Source organism: Oncorhynchus clarkii, chromosome 5, assembly GCF_045791955.1.
Source record: "Oncorhynchus clarkii lewisi isolate Uvic-CL-2024 chromosome 5, UVic_Ocla_1.0, whole genome shotgun sequence".
Classification (NCBI taxonomy): Eukaryota; Metazoa; Chordata; class Actinopteri; order Salmoniformes; family Salmonidae; genus Oncorhynchus; species Oncorhynchus clarkii.
This window is the reverse complement of record NC_092151.1, coordinates 23,958,575-23,978,829: the sequence shown is the minus strand read 5'-3', so window position 1 is coordinate 23,978,829 and position 20,255 is coordinate 23,958,575.

Below are 20,255 nucleotides of genomic sequence, written 5' to 3'. Positions count from 1 at the left end.
CAGCAGAGTGTTAAAAAATGGACCTCGCAGAAGAGCTGGGGCAGTTGGACCTGCTGACCACCGATGGACCATTCACCATGAAGGAGATAACACAGGTGCAGACACAGCAGTCACATGCTTCGAAAACAACAGGTGTAGACTGACAGTGAAACGCTTATTTGAGGCCCTTCTCAACAATGCAGAGAGGAAGAAAATAGAGAAATTATAGAAGAGTACAGAGTCGATGATAACCTGGCTATATACACAGGGTACCAGTACAGAGTCGATGATAACTTGGCTATATGCACAGGGTACCAGTACAGAGTCGATGATAACTTGGCTATATACACAGAGTACCAGTACAGAGTCGATGATAACTTGGCTATATACACAGGGTACCAGTACAGAGTCGATGATAACTTGGCTATATACACAGAGTACCAGTACAGAGTTGATGTGCAGGGGTACGAGGTAATTGAGGTAGATACACTACATGACCAAAAGTATGTGGACACCTGCTCGTTGAACATTTCATTCCATATTCATGGGCATTAATATGGTGGTCCCCCAGTTGCTGCTATAACAGCCTCCACTCTTCTGGGAAGGCTTTCCACTAGATGCTGGAACATTGCTGCAGGGACTTGCTTCCATTCAGCCACAAGAGCATTAGTGAGGTCAGGCACGGATGCTGGGTTGATTAGGCCTGGCTCCCAGTCGTGTGTGAACAGGGAGTACAGAAGTGGACTAAGCACGACCCCTGTGTTGAGGGTCAGTGTGGCAGATGTGTTGGTGCCTAACCTCACCACCTAGGGGCGGACCGTCGACCTACACTAGCCTACATGACGACTAGTCTGTTTGTATAATCGTCTTCATAAGCACAACTAGATAAATGCTTCACAAATGATTTATAAGCAAAGTACTAAGGATGGATGATATAACAAGTGATCTGGTGCTTTGCCAATAGTGGCAACCTTTTAACCAACATTTATAGCATGACAGTTGCTTATTTCTGACTTCTAAAACATTTGCATATCGGTCATATAAAGGGTTTATGAAGGCTTCAATACATTTAGTCATTTAAAATGGGGCCATGAATTCAAAAGATTTCTTACTACTCATTAAAAAATGCTGCTCTAAATAGGCCTCACCAGAGCCATAGATAGGCAGTACATGTAACTCTGGTCCAACACTACTATTCCTCCTCACACTGTTGTTCTCAGATCATCTCTGACCTAAAGAAGGACAACTTCAACCTCAGACTCCGCATCTTCTTCTACGAGGAGCGGCTGCAGCAGAGGTGTGATGACTCTGTTGAGGAAATGTACAAAACAGTGAGTGATCAGAGACGGATCTCAAAAAAGCCATGAACAGCACAGTCATGTAACTACATTGAAGGAATACTGTACAGGCAGGCCTACTGTATAACTACATGTGATTTTGTCTCAACACAGAACATTGACCTGAAGGTAGAGGTTGAAACACTGAAAGAGGAAATGAAGGAGCTGCAGAGGGTCTCTGCCCTTGCACTGTAAGTTTAGCCGAGAACCTTTCATTTTGACTGACTAGAAATCATATTTGTTGGTATTGTATCTAATCTATCTGTGTTTTAGTCAAGATTACCCAGAGCAGATGGAGCAGCTCAGAGAGTACTGTCAAGATTACCCAGAGCAGATGGAGCAGCTCAGAGAGTACTGTCAAGATTACCCAGAGCAGATGGAGCAGCTCAGAGAGTACTGCAACACCAAGATCCAGCAGCTGGGGAAGGTATCTGAACAACACATTTAGGCCAAAGATGTATTCCATAACCAAGTGTTCTCCAATGTCTTCCAAGATTTGCTGAATATCATTCCCATTTATTTCCAGGATCTGGATTCATCCAGAGTGGAGGTGGGGAAGCTGACAACCATGTTGGATCATGAGAGGACGCATTGCCTGGAGCTGGAGAAGGAGCTTCAGGGGGAGGGTCACTCCCAATCTGACGTACCCACACAGACTGACCATTCCCAGTTGGACACCCCCACCCAGCCTGAACACTCCCAGTCCGATGCACCCACACAGACTGACCCCCTATCCAAGGAACAGGAACCAGACCAGAACCCAGAGAAGTTCCAGGACCTACTCAGTCTGCTGGAAGAGAGAGACTGGTAGGAGAGACTGGAGACCTCCTTAGGTTTATCTGTTCCCTCCATGGAATCACAATGAATTAAGTTTGTCCTTACCTGTTACAGGATTGTACTCTTGCTCTCCCTCTAATTATCTTCCTCTTCTTCTTTCATTATCTCTCTCTCTATGTCCCTCACTTTCTCCCAGGCTGATAGAGCAGCTGCAGGCGTCTGTGAAGTCCCAGGAGGCTCTAATAGACCAGCTGAGATACAGTGGTGCTGGCCAGGGTAGCGGAGACCAGCCATCAGCTGACCCTGACCGCCAGCTGTCATCTCTCATTGCTCAGAGAGAGATGGACCTGCAGGTCAGTGTGTGTGTGTGTGTGTCTGTGTGTGTTTCTGCATGTGTGTGTGTGTCAGTCACTAACCTTTAAAACCTTTTTTTTCTCAGGCTCTGGAACAGGATCATGGCAGAGAGAAGAGGAAATATGACAGACACCTGAAGGTGGAATGAGACACAATATCCTAAATTCATGATCAAATCAAGCATCAAATTACATATTGCACATCGGGCACGGATGTTGGGCGATTAGGCTTGGTATGCAGACGACATTCCAATTAATCCCGAAGTTGTTTGATGGGGGTGAGGTCAGGGCTCTGTGCAGGCCAGTCAAGTTCTTCCACACCGTTCCTGACAAACCATTTCCGTATGGACCTGGCTTTGTCCACGGGGGCATTGTCTGAAACAGGAAAGGGCCTTTCCCAAATTGTTGCCACAAAGTTGGAAGCACAGAATCGTTTACCATGTCATTGCATGATGTAGCATTAAGATTTCACTCCATTGGAACTAAGGGGTCTAGCCCGAACCATGAAAAACAGCCCCAGACCACTATTTCTCCTCAACCAAACTTAGGTAGCATTCTACTGGCATCCGTCAACCCAGATTCGTCTGTCGTACTGCCAGATGGTGGAGCGTGATTAATGACTCCAGAGAACTGGTTTCCACTGCTCCAGAGTCCAATGGCGGCGAGCTTTACACCACTCCAGCCAACACTTGGCATTGCACATGATGATCTTAGGCTTGTGTGCGGTTGTTCGGCCATGGAAACCCATTTCATGAGGCTCCCAACGAATAGTTATTGTGCTGACGTTGCTTCCAGAGGCTGTTTTGAACTCGGTAGTGAGTGTTGCAACCGAGGACATCACTCGGCGGCCCCGTTCTATGAGCTTGTGTGGCCTGGAGGCGACGCTTGTGGGGCCTACCATTTCGCGGCTGAGTCGTTGTTGCTCCTAGGCGTTTCCACTTCACAATAACAGCACTTAGGTTGACCGGGGTAGCTCTAGCAGGGCAGATATTTGAAGAACTGACTTGCTGGAAAGGTGGCATCCTATGACGGTTCCACGTTGAAAGTCACTGAGCTCTTCAGTAAGGCCATTCTACTGCCAATGTTTGTGTATGGAGAATCTTTAATTTTGGCTGTGTGCTTGATTTTATACACTTTTCAGCAATGGGTGTGGCTGAAATAGCCAAATGCACTCATTTGAAGGTGTGTCCACATACTTTTGGATATATGGTGTAGTACAGTGTGTTTGTTGCAGGAACAGAGAATGACTAGATAGGTCCCAAATCTATAATAATAATGTCATAATGATGATAATAATGGTGCTGATAACTCACTGTTCAGGAGATGCAGGATATGATGGCAGAGAAGGATTTCCAGCTGGCTGAGTATGAGTTTAAAGCCAAGGAGCAGGAAGCCGCCGTCCTGAAACTCAACCGCAAAATACATGAGAAAGATAGTGAGAAGAAAAAAGCTGTTCAGGTATGAATATCATCCATTCATAGAGGGGGATGTTGCTCAGTGTAGAGTGCATGCTTTGCATGTATGAGTTTCTGGGTTCAATCCCTGGTATCAACATAACTGTTTTGTGGTTGATTTTACTTACCTTGGTTGAATGTGCTGACTGCCATTCTGGAGTCTTTCTGGATAAGAGCATCTGCAAAATTAACAAAATGTAAATGAAATGAAATGCTGGAGTAATGGAGTAAATTAGGTTACATAATGTCAAGTTGACCCATCTTTAACCTCTGTCCCTTTTCACGTTTAGTCAAGCGATGGAGTGACAGACACGATAGGCCAGCTTCAGGCATGTCTGGGGGAGAAGGAGAAAGAACTGCTGACTCTCAACAATCTGCTGTTTAGCCATGAGGATACAATCCATGTAAGAACTCACAGCTGTTCATACGCTGACCAAAACTATTGTTTTGTAGATCCATCCATCTATTTTGTACCTCTTATTTATCCATCCCTGAGTATGTTGTTGTTGGTTTTTCCCCAGACTCTTGAGAATGAACTGGCCAATGAGAAGATCAAATATGACTCAAAGACCAAGGTAACGCACAGGCCTTTTCTCTCCAGGTCCTCTGTACTCCAATTCTGGTGTTAAATTATCCACTTCTCCTGTGACATGTTTGTGTAAATTTTCACATATTTTTCAAATACATGAAATTCAGGAACTGATAAGCTAATCAGCTTAATCAGCATAGATAAGCAGATCACTATTCTATCTGTTCAAGTACTGTTCCTTTGTCTGTCAGGAGCTCCAGGATGCTTTGGAACAGTCCAATGAAGAGATGGCAGAGAAATACTTCCTCCTAACAGAGAATGAGATTAATCTGAAGGAGCTGGAAGCTGCCGTAAAGACATTCAACTGCACACTGCAGGAAAAAGATAAATTGCTACAGGTATTAGGTCTAGCATCAACTAAGCAAGCACTGTATGAAAAAGCATACCGTATTGGTATCATATTGTTTCCATTGACTGTCAATGTGTTCACTGGATAATATACACAGGTGTGTGAAAGGGAACCAATTTTGACATTCTCTTTCTCAGGAGGGCCATGTGTGCACATGCCCTGACATTACCACTGGTCACCATCAGGAATCAGTGTTACAGCAGCAGATTGAAGAGGTGAAAGAGAATTCTGAGGTGAGATTCACAGTCACACATATCATATTCTTTGGGGCTTTTGCTCATTGTACATTTCCATACCTTTGTGTTTTTTTTAGAAATAGAGTAGATTGAAAGACTCAACTAGCTATATGTTTTCTGGTGCAGAGAGCCAGGGAAGAGCTGCTGTCTGTGGTAGAGCAGAACAACAGGGAGATTGAGGCTCTGCTGGACATCCAAACACACCCGCCTGCCCAAGAAGATCTCCTGTCTCACATCCAAGATGCTATAAATGTACTTTACCACAATGCATACTATATAGTTGTGGTGATTCCAGTACTTAACCACATATTGAATGTGGTTTGTTAATTGATAAGAGAATCCCTATATTTTCCTAGCAAGCCAAGGATGAGATCCTCACTGCCATTGAAGGGAAAGGAAACGCCAGTTCTTCAAACCTGTCTTTACTGATGCAGAAGCTAACCAATCTGCAAGATAGGAACAATCAGCTGTCTTGCTGTCAAGATCTGATGAATGTATGTTTACCTCACTTGCCTACCCCTCTGGTGAAACTCTCTCCCCTGTGATATATCATTTTGTTGTATTCATGTCAGTCTTCTTAATTTTTTATGTTGTATGTTATTAATGTTAATAATACAATGTATTGTGCTGAGCAGAGTGTGGATGCTCTGATGCTACAGCGAGACATGGAGATGGCTCAGACCAGGGATGTGTTTAACCGTCTGCAGGGAGCCAAGCAGGAGCTGGAGGAGAGCCTGTGCCAAACACTACAAGTCAAGGACAGGTCCTTTGCACACCTACAGGTCGCTCTGGACAGGAAGAACAAGGACATGGAGGTATAGGAGGACAAAATTATGCTTTTGAATGCTATATTCCCCAAAAATGCTACCCAGAAGATTCTGGACGTTGCTAAATAAACAGATTTAAAAAGCAGATTTAAAAATGGTTTGTAGGAAACAACAACACCCTAGCGAAGTTGAACATGAGCAAAAAAAGTCTTATTCAAATTAATCTCATTCAGAGTTTCTGTCATATTGCCGGTAATATCTCTTCAGGTCATGGCTGGTCAGTTCCACAGCCAGATGGAGGAAAGAAACAGGGAGCTAGAACGACTGGAGCAGAGACTGAGAGAGACAACGGACATGTTGGCTCAAACCAATGCAGATAAGCAGAGCCAGCTGACTGACCACCAACTCACAATGGAAGAGATCCAGTCTGCCACCAGCATCAATGCTCAAGTGCTAAAGGTAACAGAAACCTCATTGTTCTGCATTTTAGTACAAATCTACAAGGAATGTATGTCCTTATACAAGAGTCACTTAGACTAGGGGTCTCAAACCTAGGAAGCTGTTATTTTGTAACTCTGTCTATATGAACCTTCAGTGCATAACTCTCAAGTGACTGCAGTGTAGTGGAGACCCGTGTTCTACACATATATGTGACTCATTGAGTTGATAATATAGGTACTCAACCTACTGCAATTCATCTGGTGTTAAGTGATAAACATCAGATATCATTTCAGGATTCTTATTCCTGTCTCTCTCCTGTAGTCTTTAGAGTCAGTGATGAAGGGCTTGGACCAGGAGCTCCAGGAGAAAGACTCTATCATATCCCAGCTACAGGAGGTTGTCAATAGGAACTCAGAGGATCTAGAGGTAGAGTGACAATTCTAAGTAATTATTTGGTCATTCTTATATAATCACCATTTCACAGTGTAATTTTTAGTTGTGGAATGAAAATGGGGAATGTATTGTACCTATTTCTGGACTATTTGTCTCATCTCATTCCCCAGATCATGGTTGGCCGGTTGCATAGTCAGGCTGAGGGTAGCAACAAAGAGCTGGGGCAACTGGAACAGAGGCTAAAAGAGACAGAAGCCATTTTGTTTCAGACAACCCAGGAAAAGGAGACACAGATGACAGACCATCAACTTGAAATTGAGAAACTGCAGGGTGAAGCTGAAGACAGCAACAGGAAGGCGGAGCAGCTGGAGGAGAAACTCAAGGAAATGGAGGACATTTTGTCTTATACTACTGGCAAATATCTGCAGGACAATCAACTTACAGACAGGAAACTGCAGGGTCAAGCGGAGGACAGAGACAGGAAGTTGGAGCAGCTGGAACAGAGACTCAAGGAGAATGTGGACATTTTGGCACAGATCACTGATGATAAGGACAAACTGTTGCTAGAAAATCAACTGGCAGAACAGAAACTACAGAGCCAGACTGAGGACAGTAGTATGAAGCTGGAGCAACTGGATCAGATGTTGAAAAAGAAGGACATGCTGTTCATGGAGAGCACAGCAGACAAGGAGATACAGCTGACGAACTACAAACTCACAGTAGAGAAGCTAATGTCTTACATCACCATCAATGAACAGATGTTCAAGGTAACTAGAATAGTTTCTACCAGAACTATATATAGGTGTGCATAATACACTACCTTTGGCCAAAAGGTTCTGTCTCCTCTCTTTCCTTTAACCACAGACGTTGAGACAACACAGCCAGAAACTAATTTATATTTTCTCTTTGAAGGAGTTGAGAGAACATCACAGCCAGATTCTGGCCAAGCATACGCTGGAGCTTGAGGACTATGGGAAGTGGCAGGAGCAGCTATCCACAGCACAGATTCAGATCTCTGCCTCCCTGCAAGAGAAGTGCTCAGAGGTCTCTGAACTGTAGACCATCAGAACTGGGGTCAATTATATTGTAATTCAATCGATTATCTACAGTTCCCATTTCTAATTTTCTACTCTTATCAATCTTACTGTGTGTTTTTGATTAGTGCCTGGAGCATTTTGCAGTCCAAAGGGAGGGGGGGAGAACTAATCCCTGTCAGAGAGAGACTCTGGACCCTGACAACCACACCATCCCAGAGAACAGTGAAGGTGAGTGTAAGTGGTCTGTCTGTGGTCTGTGGCTGAAGTGTCATTATAAAAGACTCATAAAGACTCTTACTCTCTCATTCACCTTTTCCTTTCTTCCTCCCTCTCTTTTATTTTCCATTTCACTCTCTCCTCCGCCCTCTTCCCAGTTCCTGCAACTGAGGCTGGCCCGACCAAGTGTGAGAGGTGTCTCCAACTTTTGCAGAGGGAGAATGGCAGTCTGCTGGACAGACTGAGGGCTAGCAAGCGCCTCAACAAGACCCTGCGCAGCCAGCTGGACCTGTGCAGATCCATTATGGCTCAGAGAGAGGGGGGTGATGGACAATGTTTCCCCCCCTCCAACTCACTCACAGTGGAAGAAGAAATGAAGGAGCAGCTGCAGGAGATCTTGAGGCTGAGACAGAGTCTGAAGGAGAGCATTCAGGCAAACGGGAGGCTCCAGGAGCATCTGAAGAACCATAAGGCCCAGCAGGCAGGGACAGAGATGGGCCAGAACCACCCAGGTCAGTCAGACACAGGGATCATTATTTATTTATTTAGGGGCAAATCATAACTTGAGATGAAAAACTTATATTGGATGTAAATCATGCATTAATGTAAATTAAAGGTTTACACGAAAACTGGGGTTACACTAAAGTTAATTAGCCAACGAATTATTTTACAATAACTACCTAGTTATTCAAGTGGTGAACACACTTACCTTCACACTTAACTCCGTAACTGTTCAGAGGGCATAGTCAGGGGTGAACTGTTACTGTACATGCTTTTGTTCTGATGTCCAGGCGTGCATGCTGAGTCAGAGAGACTGAAGGCGTCTCTGGTTGAGACAGCCTATGAGCTCACACAGCTCCAGAGAGAGAGTGACATGCTGAGGGAGGAGAGAGAGAGGCTGACAGAGAGGCTTGCACGCTCTGAGGACAACAACAGGAGCCTGGAAGGCTCACTTAGCTCCACACAGGAAGAGATAGACAGGTTGGAGGAAGTAATAATAAGTATAGGAAATAGTAGGAGTCCAATCTCCAGACTCCTTCATCCCAGCTTTGACTGTTAATATTCCATTGAATTATAGCCTGGGGCAGAGTTTCTTTGGCTTGACAACGGTACTGCAGAACAGATGGCTAAAACAGAACTGGCTCTCAGGCTGATCGAGTTAGATGTTGACAGACAAATAGTAGACTTGATGTGAGTTTATTTCAATGTCTAAGGTTGAAAGGAGAACTTGATGCCTATCAAAAACAGCTCACCAACAGCAATGAGCTCCTCAAGTCATTTTGTGAGGAGATGCAGGGGTCCAAGCAGATGAGGACAGCTGCAGTCAACCCCACTGGTAATGTATACAAGAAGGTCCCTCACTTCTTCTCTCCATCTACAGTTATTCTTGCTAGATGTGATGTTGATTCTGTTGAGTTGCTACACTTTCATCCAACATCAGAGTTTGGAGGCGGTCTCCCGGACAACCCCAAGCTAAATCAACTCCTCTCTGAGATCCAGCGAATCAGAGCACAGCTTGCCGATAAGGACACAATACAGACTAAAGCCACAGAGGAGAAACACCCTGAGCATTCTGGTTGGCCCGAGTGCCCTCCAATGATCATCAATATCAACTATGTGGAGTGTGGAGCATCCAGGCATTCAAGCAGGAGCAGTCCTTCAGGTACAAGTAAGAACTGTGAAATGTCTCAGTGATCATTATGTATTGTGATGGTGCAAAAAGAAATGGCAGCATATTTTCAATCGAAGCTTCATTGAAATGGCTTTATGTCCCTCGTATCACCATCAAGACTACATACAGTAACTGTAACACTAGTAATCAAATTATATTTCAAAGATAGGTTTCTGCTTAGGAAAATCAACACATTGGTTGACGTGAATGGTAAATTCAACTAAATTCAGTGACTTTGTCACAACTGTTTTTATTATTCAGGGAGAAGAGATCATGCCAAGAAGGACAATGACAACCTCTCACAAAGCAGCCTTACCTCCAGCATAGATGACTCGGTCTCATCCTTATTGAACAGTAGCCTATCCCCACTGTGGGCAAATGACAAGAGCCCTAATGTCACTGGCCAGGAAGATGATTGCATCAACATGCAGAGACTGATATCAGAAGGGAAGACAATGACCAATAAGATGAGTAGGCTACTACAGGGGTGCCACAACAACAACTCCAATCCCACGTCACAGTCAGCAGTGAGTCCTTCGGAATTTGAGTGTTTCAATATTACGATTATTCATATTTTCCCCAAACCACATTTGAGAAGTTATGCTCACGTGATTAAAGCAGTGCTCCGTTTTCCTTTCATCATTTTATCTCACTGGTGCTGTTTGATGCCACTCCGATTCAGGTGGACCAGAAGTACATCAAGCATCTCTCATCTACCATCGGTGCCTGTCATCTTCTGAGGCTCCAAGAGAGGCGTTCTCAGAGTGACTCTGTGAATTTCTCCCAGAGCCAAGAGGTAGAGATCCTCCCCATGTATCACCAGCCAGGGTTTAAATGTGAACACTGCAGCTCACCTCACATGCAACATTGTCAGTGAAAAACATAGATTTTATAACAGCAATGCATATTCTTAACTTGTATTCTCTACATGTTGGTTTTCCCCTCAGAATTTCTACTTGGAAAATCTGAAACTGAAGAATAAAATTGAGATAATGAAGAGGGAGCAATCTCAAAACAAGAAGATGCTTTCTGAGGCTGTCAAACGACTGAGAAGAGTGAACCTGGGGAAAGTAGGGAGAGTGAGTGAATAGCAGCAAATGATCATCATTCCACTAAGCCGATCTTTGTTTCATGGATTCAAATAGAAAGAATTGGAGCTTCTCTCATCAGTCTTAATAAAAGTTTGCCATTGCAATGCTGTTGTTTCTCTCAATTCTGTGTTGTATTTTTGGACAGATGAATCAATGTAGAAATGTGCCATATAAATTTGACGCACATGATAAGCTTATGCACTGATTCCGCATTCACGTGCTAGTCAGAACTAGGAAACTCCTAGTGAACAGCACATGAACGCGGCATGTAGCGATTGAACTGCTGCTCATTAAAAAAATATATTTCAGTCTTGGGGGTGTGGTACGATGTGGGTGTGTTACAATTATATGTGTTAACCGTAGATGACTGACAGGAGGAGCCCTTTTGGTACGCCATTGTAAAAGATTTTGAAAGCTATAGAAGAAATGCATTTAATTCATTAATGTCTACATTAATTTTTAACAAGTATATTCTATTACAGACACCTAAATGCATAGTTTTAAATGATATTTTATGAACTGAACATTTAAAAAAAAAGATATATATATAAAAACATATTTCTCAAATAATTATTCTTAAGATAGAACTAATGTTACTGTCCACACTACAACGAAGAAATACTTAAAAACATTCAATTTAGCCTAGATAATTGTTTGTACAGTATGTCGACTTTGGTGTCTATTTCAGATCTTATGGAATTTTCAAGGATGAACATAAGAGCATTGAAAGGGGAGAAGACCACTATAAGTCTGGCCATGTGGAGAAGTGCAGCTATAGTCAGGGCCAACTTACCGGTTTGGTCAGGGCCAGCATGAGGGATAAAGTTTATCCTGTGTCGGTGAGTGTAGCTATTAAGTTAAGTTTGAGCATCTTAGCAATACAATGTGTTATATACAGCTGTCAACATTCTACAAAGAAAGAGCCACTTAATCAATTATCCTGAACAAAAATATAAACGCAACATGCAACAATTTCATTGACTTTACTGAGTTACAGTTCATATGAGGAAATCAGTCAATTGGAATACATTAATTAGGCCCTAATCTATGGATTTCACATGACTGGGAATACAGATATGCATTTGTTGGTCACAGATGCCCAATATAAAAAATATAAAAAAATATTTAAAAAAATAAGAAATGGGCCTCACAATGGGCCTCAGGATCTCGTTACGGTATTTTTGTGCATTAAAATGCAATTGTGTTCGTTGTCCGTAACTTTTGCCTGCCCATAACCCCACCTCCTCCATGGAGCCCTCTGTTCACAACGTTGACATCAGCAAACCGCTCGCCCACACTACGCCATACACGTGGTCTGCGGTTGTGAGGCCGGTTGGGCGTACTGCCAAATTCTCAAAAACGATGTAGGAGCAGGATTATGGTGGAAAAATTAACATTCAATTGTCTGGCAACAGCTCTGGTGGACGTTCTTGCAGTCAGCATACCAATTGCACGCTCCCTCAACTTGAGACATCTGTGGCATTGTGTTAAGTGACAAAACTGCATATTTTAGAGTGGTCTTTTATTGTCCCCAGCACAAGGTGCAACTGTGCTGTGTTTAATCAGATTCTTCATATTCCACACCTGTCAGGTGGACAGATTATCTTGGTTGGCAAAAGAGAAATGTTCACTAACAGGGTTTTAAACAAATTTGTGACCAGCACTTGTGAGAAATACGATTTTTGTGAGTATGGAAAACTTCTGGGATCTTTTATTTCAGTTCATGAAACATGGGATCAACACTTTACATGTTGCATTTATATTGTTGTTCAGAGGTATATTATCATTAACCAGATTACCATGGATACCAGACTTGGATAAGTGATAACTCAGTTCTAGAATGTTGTCGTTACCCCAGATACCAGCCTGTATTATAGTTTTATGACCAGAGACAAATCTTCAAAGGCACCGTATATATTTATTCAGAGTGGTACATGCATTCACATAGTCTTGATTTATAGGATCCTTCCCACTATATGATTGATATGTCAAGTGATAAAATCCAAAGTTATGAATTATGAGTTTATGGGAAAACTGTACTTGTCCTCGTGTAAATTACAATTTATTAAATATTCTACAGCTGTCATCAATCAAATCAAACTTAGTTTATATAGCAAATTTCTTAACAAAGCACTTAACATCCTTCCTCTTGGCAGGTCTCTACCAAGTAGGTGACAAGGGGATACTCTGTACCATATCCTCCTTGGAGCCCAACCAGGTGCAGTCAGTTGAGGACCTGTACACGGCCGAAGACTACAAGCCTCTGTCCCGAGAGCCCACAGAGGAGGATCTTCAGTGATTAAGGAACCGTCTCCAGGGCAGGTTCAGTGGAGGGGAATGGCTCCTTGAACCTGAGCCAGAACAACCGTTAGCCTCCCTGTCATCCCTGTCTGTACCGGACATTGTTAAAAAAAACAATGGCACCTGGGGCATGCAGGGATCCTAGCTGGCATGGTGCTGTCGGTGGAGCAGCAGGAAGCTATATGGCAGGCAACAGTTGGACAGCGCACCAACACCAACTGGCACATCATGAGGAGAGGGAGATTGACGGCCAGCAGTTATGGAGCAGTAGTTAGAGCCATGCACGTTACTCCATCGCTGCTAAAATTGGTCCTCAGATCCCAGTCGTTGGATGGGGTGTTCTCTGTAAAGTGGAGCACAGATAACGAAGAGGAGGGCATCAAGGCATTCAAAATGGTTACGGGATGGCTGTTCAGGAGTCAGGGCATAGGGCCACGGGGTCTGGGATCCTGGCTGCTTCACCGGATGGTCTGGTGGGCACCACAGCAGTGGAGGTCAAGGTGTCCCAATGGTGTAAGAGGCAGTCGAAGGATTTCTATTTCAAGGAGGGAGGGTCTTACCGCCTTTGTGAAGACCATCCTTACTGGCACCAGGTCCAAGGTCAGCTCCACATCACTGGAAGGGACATCTGCTTCTTCATTGTGTGGACCACCAAAGCCTCCATCACCATCCAGCGTGACGGCCTCTGACAGACTCGTATTGCTCTTCCTGTCAGTACCTGTTTTCAGGGAAGCCAATGGTCCAAAAACATTCCACATAGTTCATACACACACACTAGGCTCCCAGAATAGGTTATATTACATATTAGTGTTGCTCAAAGCAGCCAACTAAAGTAATGTATTTAACTTTATCATGGGCACAGTGGGAATTTATATCTGCGATGTTCAAATGATTTCTTACTGGCTGAAGGCCCCAGCCTGTACCTGACATTGTTGAAAAACAAGTGAATAATGAATAAGGATCATGTACAAACAATTGGCTCCTAGAATAGGTTATATTACATTAAAGTTTTGCTCAAAGCCACCAACTAAAGTCATGTAGTTAAGGTAAGTTAATTAAATCACTAAGGCTGGCCTGTGTGCATCTTCTCACAGTTTCATTCAGTAGTACAACACAATTCACATTGCATCTTATCATGGGCACAGTGAGAATTTATAAATGTGATGTTTAAATTATGTTTTACCTTGCATGTCACGCCTCATGTCTAAAACATAGGGAAACGGGGACATTAAGTAAAAATGTTGATGCATCTACAAATTCAATGTTTTACACAATATTGTATCATATTTGATGAGTTACTGACCTGTCTGTCCATAGGCTTGGTGTACTGTACTCTCCACAACTGGACGCTTGCGCTCGGATGACACTCCGCACAGGATGTCCATGCACAGGATGTCCATGCACCGGATGGTCTGAGGGATGCAGGGTTGCCATGTCTGTGACTTTCCAATTAAAATTGGACTACTTGGAAAACTATGTGGCATGTGAAAATGTATTGGTCACGGGTTGAGGGCATTTTGGGCTACTTCTAAATTGCAACACAATTAAAAATATATATTTCACTCTGACCTGTTGCTGCTGACTATCAGGTAGAGATGCAGAATTGTGCACGGGTCAGCTGTTTGTTCACCTGCACCTGCCAGCAAATGCTAATAACTCACCCGCAACCGCCCGACTATGGCCTGCATCCAACCCTAGCCCGCAAATATTTTTTTAAATGTGCTATTGGCTACAGTCAAAGACTGCAGATTTTTTGGGGGGACAGTGGGTGCACAACTTTTTTTTGACTGATTTAGATATGTTTCTGCTTATAATTTCCAACATTTTGGGAGGCTATTTTTTGGTCAACTTAATAATTAGATACATGTAACTTCTCTTTTTTCTTGTTGCCCTATAAGACTAAATAAACCCTTTCTCAACAGAATAATGTAATAGATCGATAGAATTAATGGTTCAATCTAGTTGACATCGGTGAAGTTCTCTGTCATCGCACTAGACTAATATTATCAGAGGACTTTGGAGTTTTCCAAAAAAACAGTAGGTTATTCTGGTTAGTCATTGTTCAGATTTCAGTTTCCATTTAACCCATCTAAACAGCAGGCTACAGTTCCCTTAACATTTCCTAAATGATATCATAACCGCAATCGATAAAAGACAGTACTGTGCAGCAGTATTCATTGACCTGGCCAAGGCTTTCGACTCTGTCAATCACAGCATTCTTATCGGCAGACTCAATAGCCTTGGCTTCTCAAATGACTGCCTCGCCTGGTTCACCAACTACTTCTCAGATAGAGTTCAGTGTGTCAAATCGGAGGGCCTGTTGTCCAGATCTCTGGCAGTGTCTATGGGGCTGCCACAGGGTTCAATTCTCAGGCCAACTCTTTTCTATGTATACACCAATGATGTCGCTCTTGGTGCTGGTGATTCTCTGATCCACCTCTACGCAGATTATTCATCTGGCCCTTCTTTGGACACTGTGTTAACAAACCTCCAAACGAGCTTCGACGCCATACAACACTCCTTCCGTGGCCTCCAACTGCTTTTAAATGATAGTAAAACTAAGCTCATGCTTTTCAACCGATTGCTGCCCGCACCCTCCCGCCCAACTAGCATCACTACTCTAGTCGGTTCTGACCTAGAATACGTGAACAACTACAAATACTTAGGTGTCTGGTTAGACTGTAAACTCTCCTTCCAGACTCACATTAAGCATCTCCAATCCTAAATTAAATCTAGAATCGGCTTCCTATTTCGCAACTAAACCTCCTTCACTCATGCTGCCAAACATACCCTCGTAAAACTGACTATCCTATCAATCCTTGACTTCTGAGATGTCATCTACAAAATAGCCTCCAACACTCCACTCAGGAAACTGGATGTAGTCTATCACAGTGCTATCCGTTTTGTCACCAAAGCCCCCATATACTACCCATCACTGCGACCTGTATGCTCTCGTTGGCTGGCCCTCAATACATATTCATCGGCAAACCCACTGGCTCCAGGTCATCTATAAGTCTTTGCTAGGTAAAGCCCCGCCTTATCTCAGCTCACTGGTCACCATAGCAACACCCACCCATGGGACGTGCTCCAGCAGGTATATTTCACTGGTCATCCCCAAAGCCAACACCTCTTTTGGCCGCCTTTCCTTCCAGTTCTCTGCTGCCATTGACTGGAACGAATTGCAAAAATCACTGAAGCTGGAGTCTTATATCTCTCACTCTAACTTTAAGCATCAGCTGTCAGAGCAGCTTACCTGTACACAGCCAATCTGTAAATAGCACACCCAACTACCTCATCCCCATATTATTACTTACCCTCTTGCTCTTTTGCACCCCAGTATCTCTACTTGCACATCATCATCTGCACATCTATCACTCCAGTGTTAATGCTAAATTGTAATTATTTTGCATCTATGGCCTATTTATAGCCTACATCCCTACTGTTCTACATTTGCACACACTGTACATAGATTATTATATTGTGTTATTTGACTGTATATTTGTTTATGTGTAACTGTGTTGTTGTTTTTGTTGCACTGCTTTGCTTAATCTTGGCCAGGTCGCAGTTGTAAATGAGGACGTGTTCTCAACTGGCCTACCAGGTTAAATAATAGGTTAAATAAAATGTTTTTAAAAAACTGTCGAATTTGTATAGAGCCTCACAATCATCACACATAACATAGCCGGCACTGCTATCATCCTCTACCACTTCACCATATCTTTTCTGACCCCTCCTTCTCATTATTTTCAGCTCTCTTATAGCAGCTTTTCTTTTTTAATTAAACTTCAACAATGTGCTTTTTGCCTCCGTGGTTTGATGTTCATTTTTCTGTCCTTCCCAAAAACATTATTTGGTGATTGGCTGTTGAGTTTGAGCTTTTAGCCCTAAAGTTAAGGTTTGGCCGGGGTAGGCCGTCATTGTAAATAAGATTTTGTTCTTAACTGACGTGCCTAGTTAAATAAAGGTTAATTAAATCAAATATGCAGTATTAACAGATAGCATAAAATAATTAAATAAAAACCTCAACGTAGCCTATATACTGTAAATTGCACAGTAATTATACAGTGCCTTGCGAAAGTATTCGGCCCCCTTGAACTTTGCGACCTTTTGCCACATTTCAGGCTTCAAACATAAAGATATAAAACTGTATTTTTTTGTGAAGAATCAACAACAAGTGGGACACAATCATGAAGTGGAACGACATTTATTGGATATTTCAAACTTTTTTAACAAATCAAAAACTGAAAAATTGGGCGTGCAAAATTATTCAGCCCCCTTAAGTTAATACTTTGTAGCGACACCTTTTGCTGCGATTACAGCTGTAAGTCACTTGGGGTATGTCTCTATCAGTTTTGCACATCGAGAGACTGAATTTTTTTCCCATTCCTCCTTGCAAAACAGCTCGAGCTCAGTGAGGTTGGATGGAGAGCATTTGTGAACAGCAGTTTTCAGATCTTTCCACAGATTCTCGATTGGATTCAGGTCTGGAATTTGACTTGGCCATTCTAACACCTGGATATGTTTATTTTTGAACCATTCCATTGTAGATTTTGCTTTATCTTTTGGATCATTGTCTTGTTGGAAGACAAATCTCCGTCCCAGTCTCAGGTCTTTTGCAGACTCCATCAGGTTTTCTTCCAGAATGGTCCTGTATTTGGCTCCATCCATCTTCCCATCAATTTTAACCATCTTCCCTGTCCCTGCTGAAGAAAAGCAGGCCCAAACCATGATGCTGCCACCACCATGTTTGACAGTGGGGATGGTGTGTTCAGGGTGTTGCTTTTACGCCAAACATAACGTTTTGCATTGTTGCCAAAAGGTTCAATTTTGGTTTCATCTGACCAGAGCACCTTCTTCCACATGTTTGGTGTGTCTCCCAGGTGGCTTGTGGCAAACTTTAAACAACACTTTTTATGGATATCTTTAAGAAATGGCTTTCTTCTTGCCACTCTTCCATAAAGGCCAGATTTGTGCAATATACAACTGATTGTTGTCCTATGGACAGAGTCTCCCACCTCAGCTGTAGATCTCTGCAGTTCATCCAGAGTGATCATGGGCCTCTTGGCTGCATCTCTGATCAGTCTTCTCCTTGTATGAGCTGAAAGTTTAGAGGGACGGCCAGGTCTTGGTAGATTTGCAGTGGTCTGATACTCCTTCCATTTCAATATTATCGCTTGCACAGTGCTCCTTGGGATGTTTAAAGCTTGGGAAATCTTTTTGTATCCAAATTCGGCTTTAAACTTCTTCACAACAGTATCTCGGACCTGCCCGGTGTGTTCCTTGTTCTTCATGATGCTCTCTGCGCTTTTAACGGACCTCTGAGACTATCACAGTGCAGGTGCATTTATACGGAGACTTGATTACACACAGGTGGATTGTATTTATCATCATTAGTCATTTAGGTCAACATTGGATCATTCAGAGATCCTCACTGAACTTCTGGAGAGAGTTTGCTGCACTGAAAGTAAAGGGGCTGAATAATTTTGCACGCCCAATTTTTCAGTTTTTGATTTGTTAAAAAAGTTTGAAATATCCAATAAATGTCGTTCCACTTCATGATTGTGTCCCACTTGTTGTTGATTCTTCACAAAAAAATACAGTTTTATATCTTTATGTTTGAAGCCTGAAATGTGGCAAAAGGTCGCAAAGTTCAAGGGGGCCGAATACTTTCGCAAGGCACTGTACATTTATGGATTTTTAAAGGAATTGTTTGTCTTTATTCAACCTGCCCGCCGAATGTGGAGAGTGATACATCTGTTGGCCATTGTAACTACCCATCCCGTATCCGGGAGAATTGTCATCAACTGACACTAAGTAGCTTAACGCAACGGACAAAAAATCTTACTAGAAAATATTCATATTCATGAAATCACAAGTGAAATATATTCAAACACAGCTTAGCCTTTTGTTAATCACCCTGTCATCTCAGATTTAGAAAATATGCTTTACAGCCAAAGCAAGACAAGCATTTGTGTAAGTTTATCGATAGCCTAGCATAGCATTATGCCTAGCTAGCAGCAGGCAATCTGGTCACGAAAATCAGAAAAGCAATCAAATGAAATCGTTTACCTTTGATGAGCTTCGGATGTTTTCACTCACGAGACTCCCAGTTAGATAGCAAAAGTTCATTTTTTCCAGAAAAAAATATTTTTGTAGCCGTTAGTTCTTCACGTTTGGCTGAGAAAACGACCGAAACCTGCGGTCACGACAACAAAAAATATTCCAAATTAGCTCCATAATATCGACAGAAACATGGCAAAAGTTGTTTATAATCAATCCTCAAATAACTATTTGATAATATATCAACCGGGACAGAGCTTTTTTCAGTAAAACCGGTGGAAAAATGGCTACCTCTGTCTTTTGCGCGAGAAATACACAGAGCCATCAGGTGGACACTGACGCAATGTTGTCGCTCAGGCTCATTTTTCAAAATAAAAGCCTGAAACTATGTCTTGTGATACTAGACACATTAAGGAAGCCATAGAAAAAGGAATATCGTTGATATCCCATTCACTGCTCAATAGGGAAGCATAGGAAAGGACTCTTATTTAGAAACCGCTGCATTTCTGATTGGATTTTTCTCATTATTTTGCCTGCAATATCAGTTCTGTTATACTCAGACAATATCTTTACAGTTTTGGAAACTTTAGAGTGTTTTCTATCGTAAACTGTCAATTATATGCATATTCTATTTTCTGGTCCTGAAAAATAGCCCGTTTACTTTGGGAACCTTATTTTTCTAAAAAAAAAAAAAAAATGACCCCTAGATTCAACAGGTTTTAAGTATCCCATTAATTTATATGCAGGCTACTGTAGCTTACCATTTGATACAATAAATATGCTGAAATGGCGATATCACTGGAGTCATTGCAAATCAATTTGTGCCTGGAGCTGGCAAACGGATTAAATAAATAGCCCATAACTTCAGTTTATTGTTGTTGTAGCCTTGCGTTATTATACAGTTATTAATGACCATGTTTAGTTAATTGAATTGGAAGTTATCAATTGTGATCATGGTCACGGTTCTATCGCAAATGGTGATCAGCTGTTGCTAGAATGCATTAGATTGAAGGTAACAGTCTGGCAGATTAGGCTACAGGTAAAAAAGTACTGGCTGTTGTTGACAAGCATATGCCTATTAAGTTCATATCCATATAATTAATATATGATTCAGTGATTTAAATCCTCAGTAGCATCTTCTAGCAGGCTATTGAGTAACAGAAGCACTTCTTACCTCAAAATCGCCTTGCTATTAATGTTAAA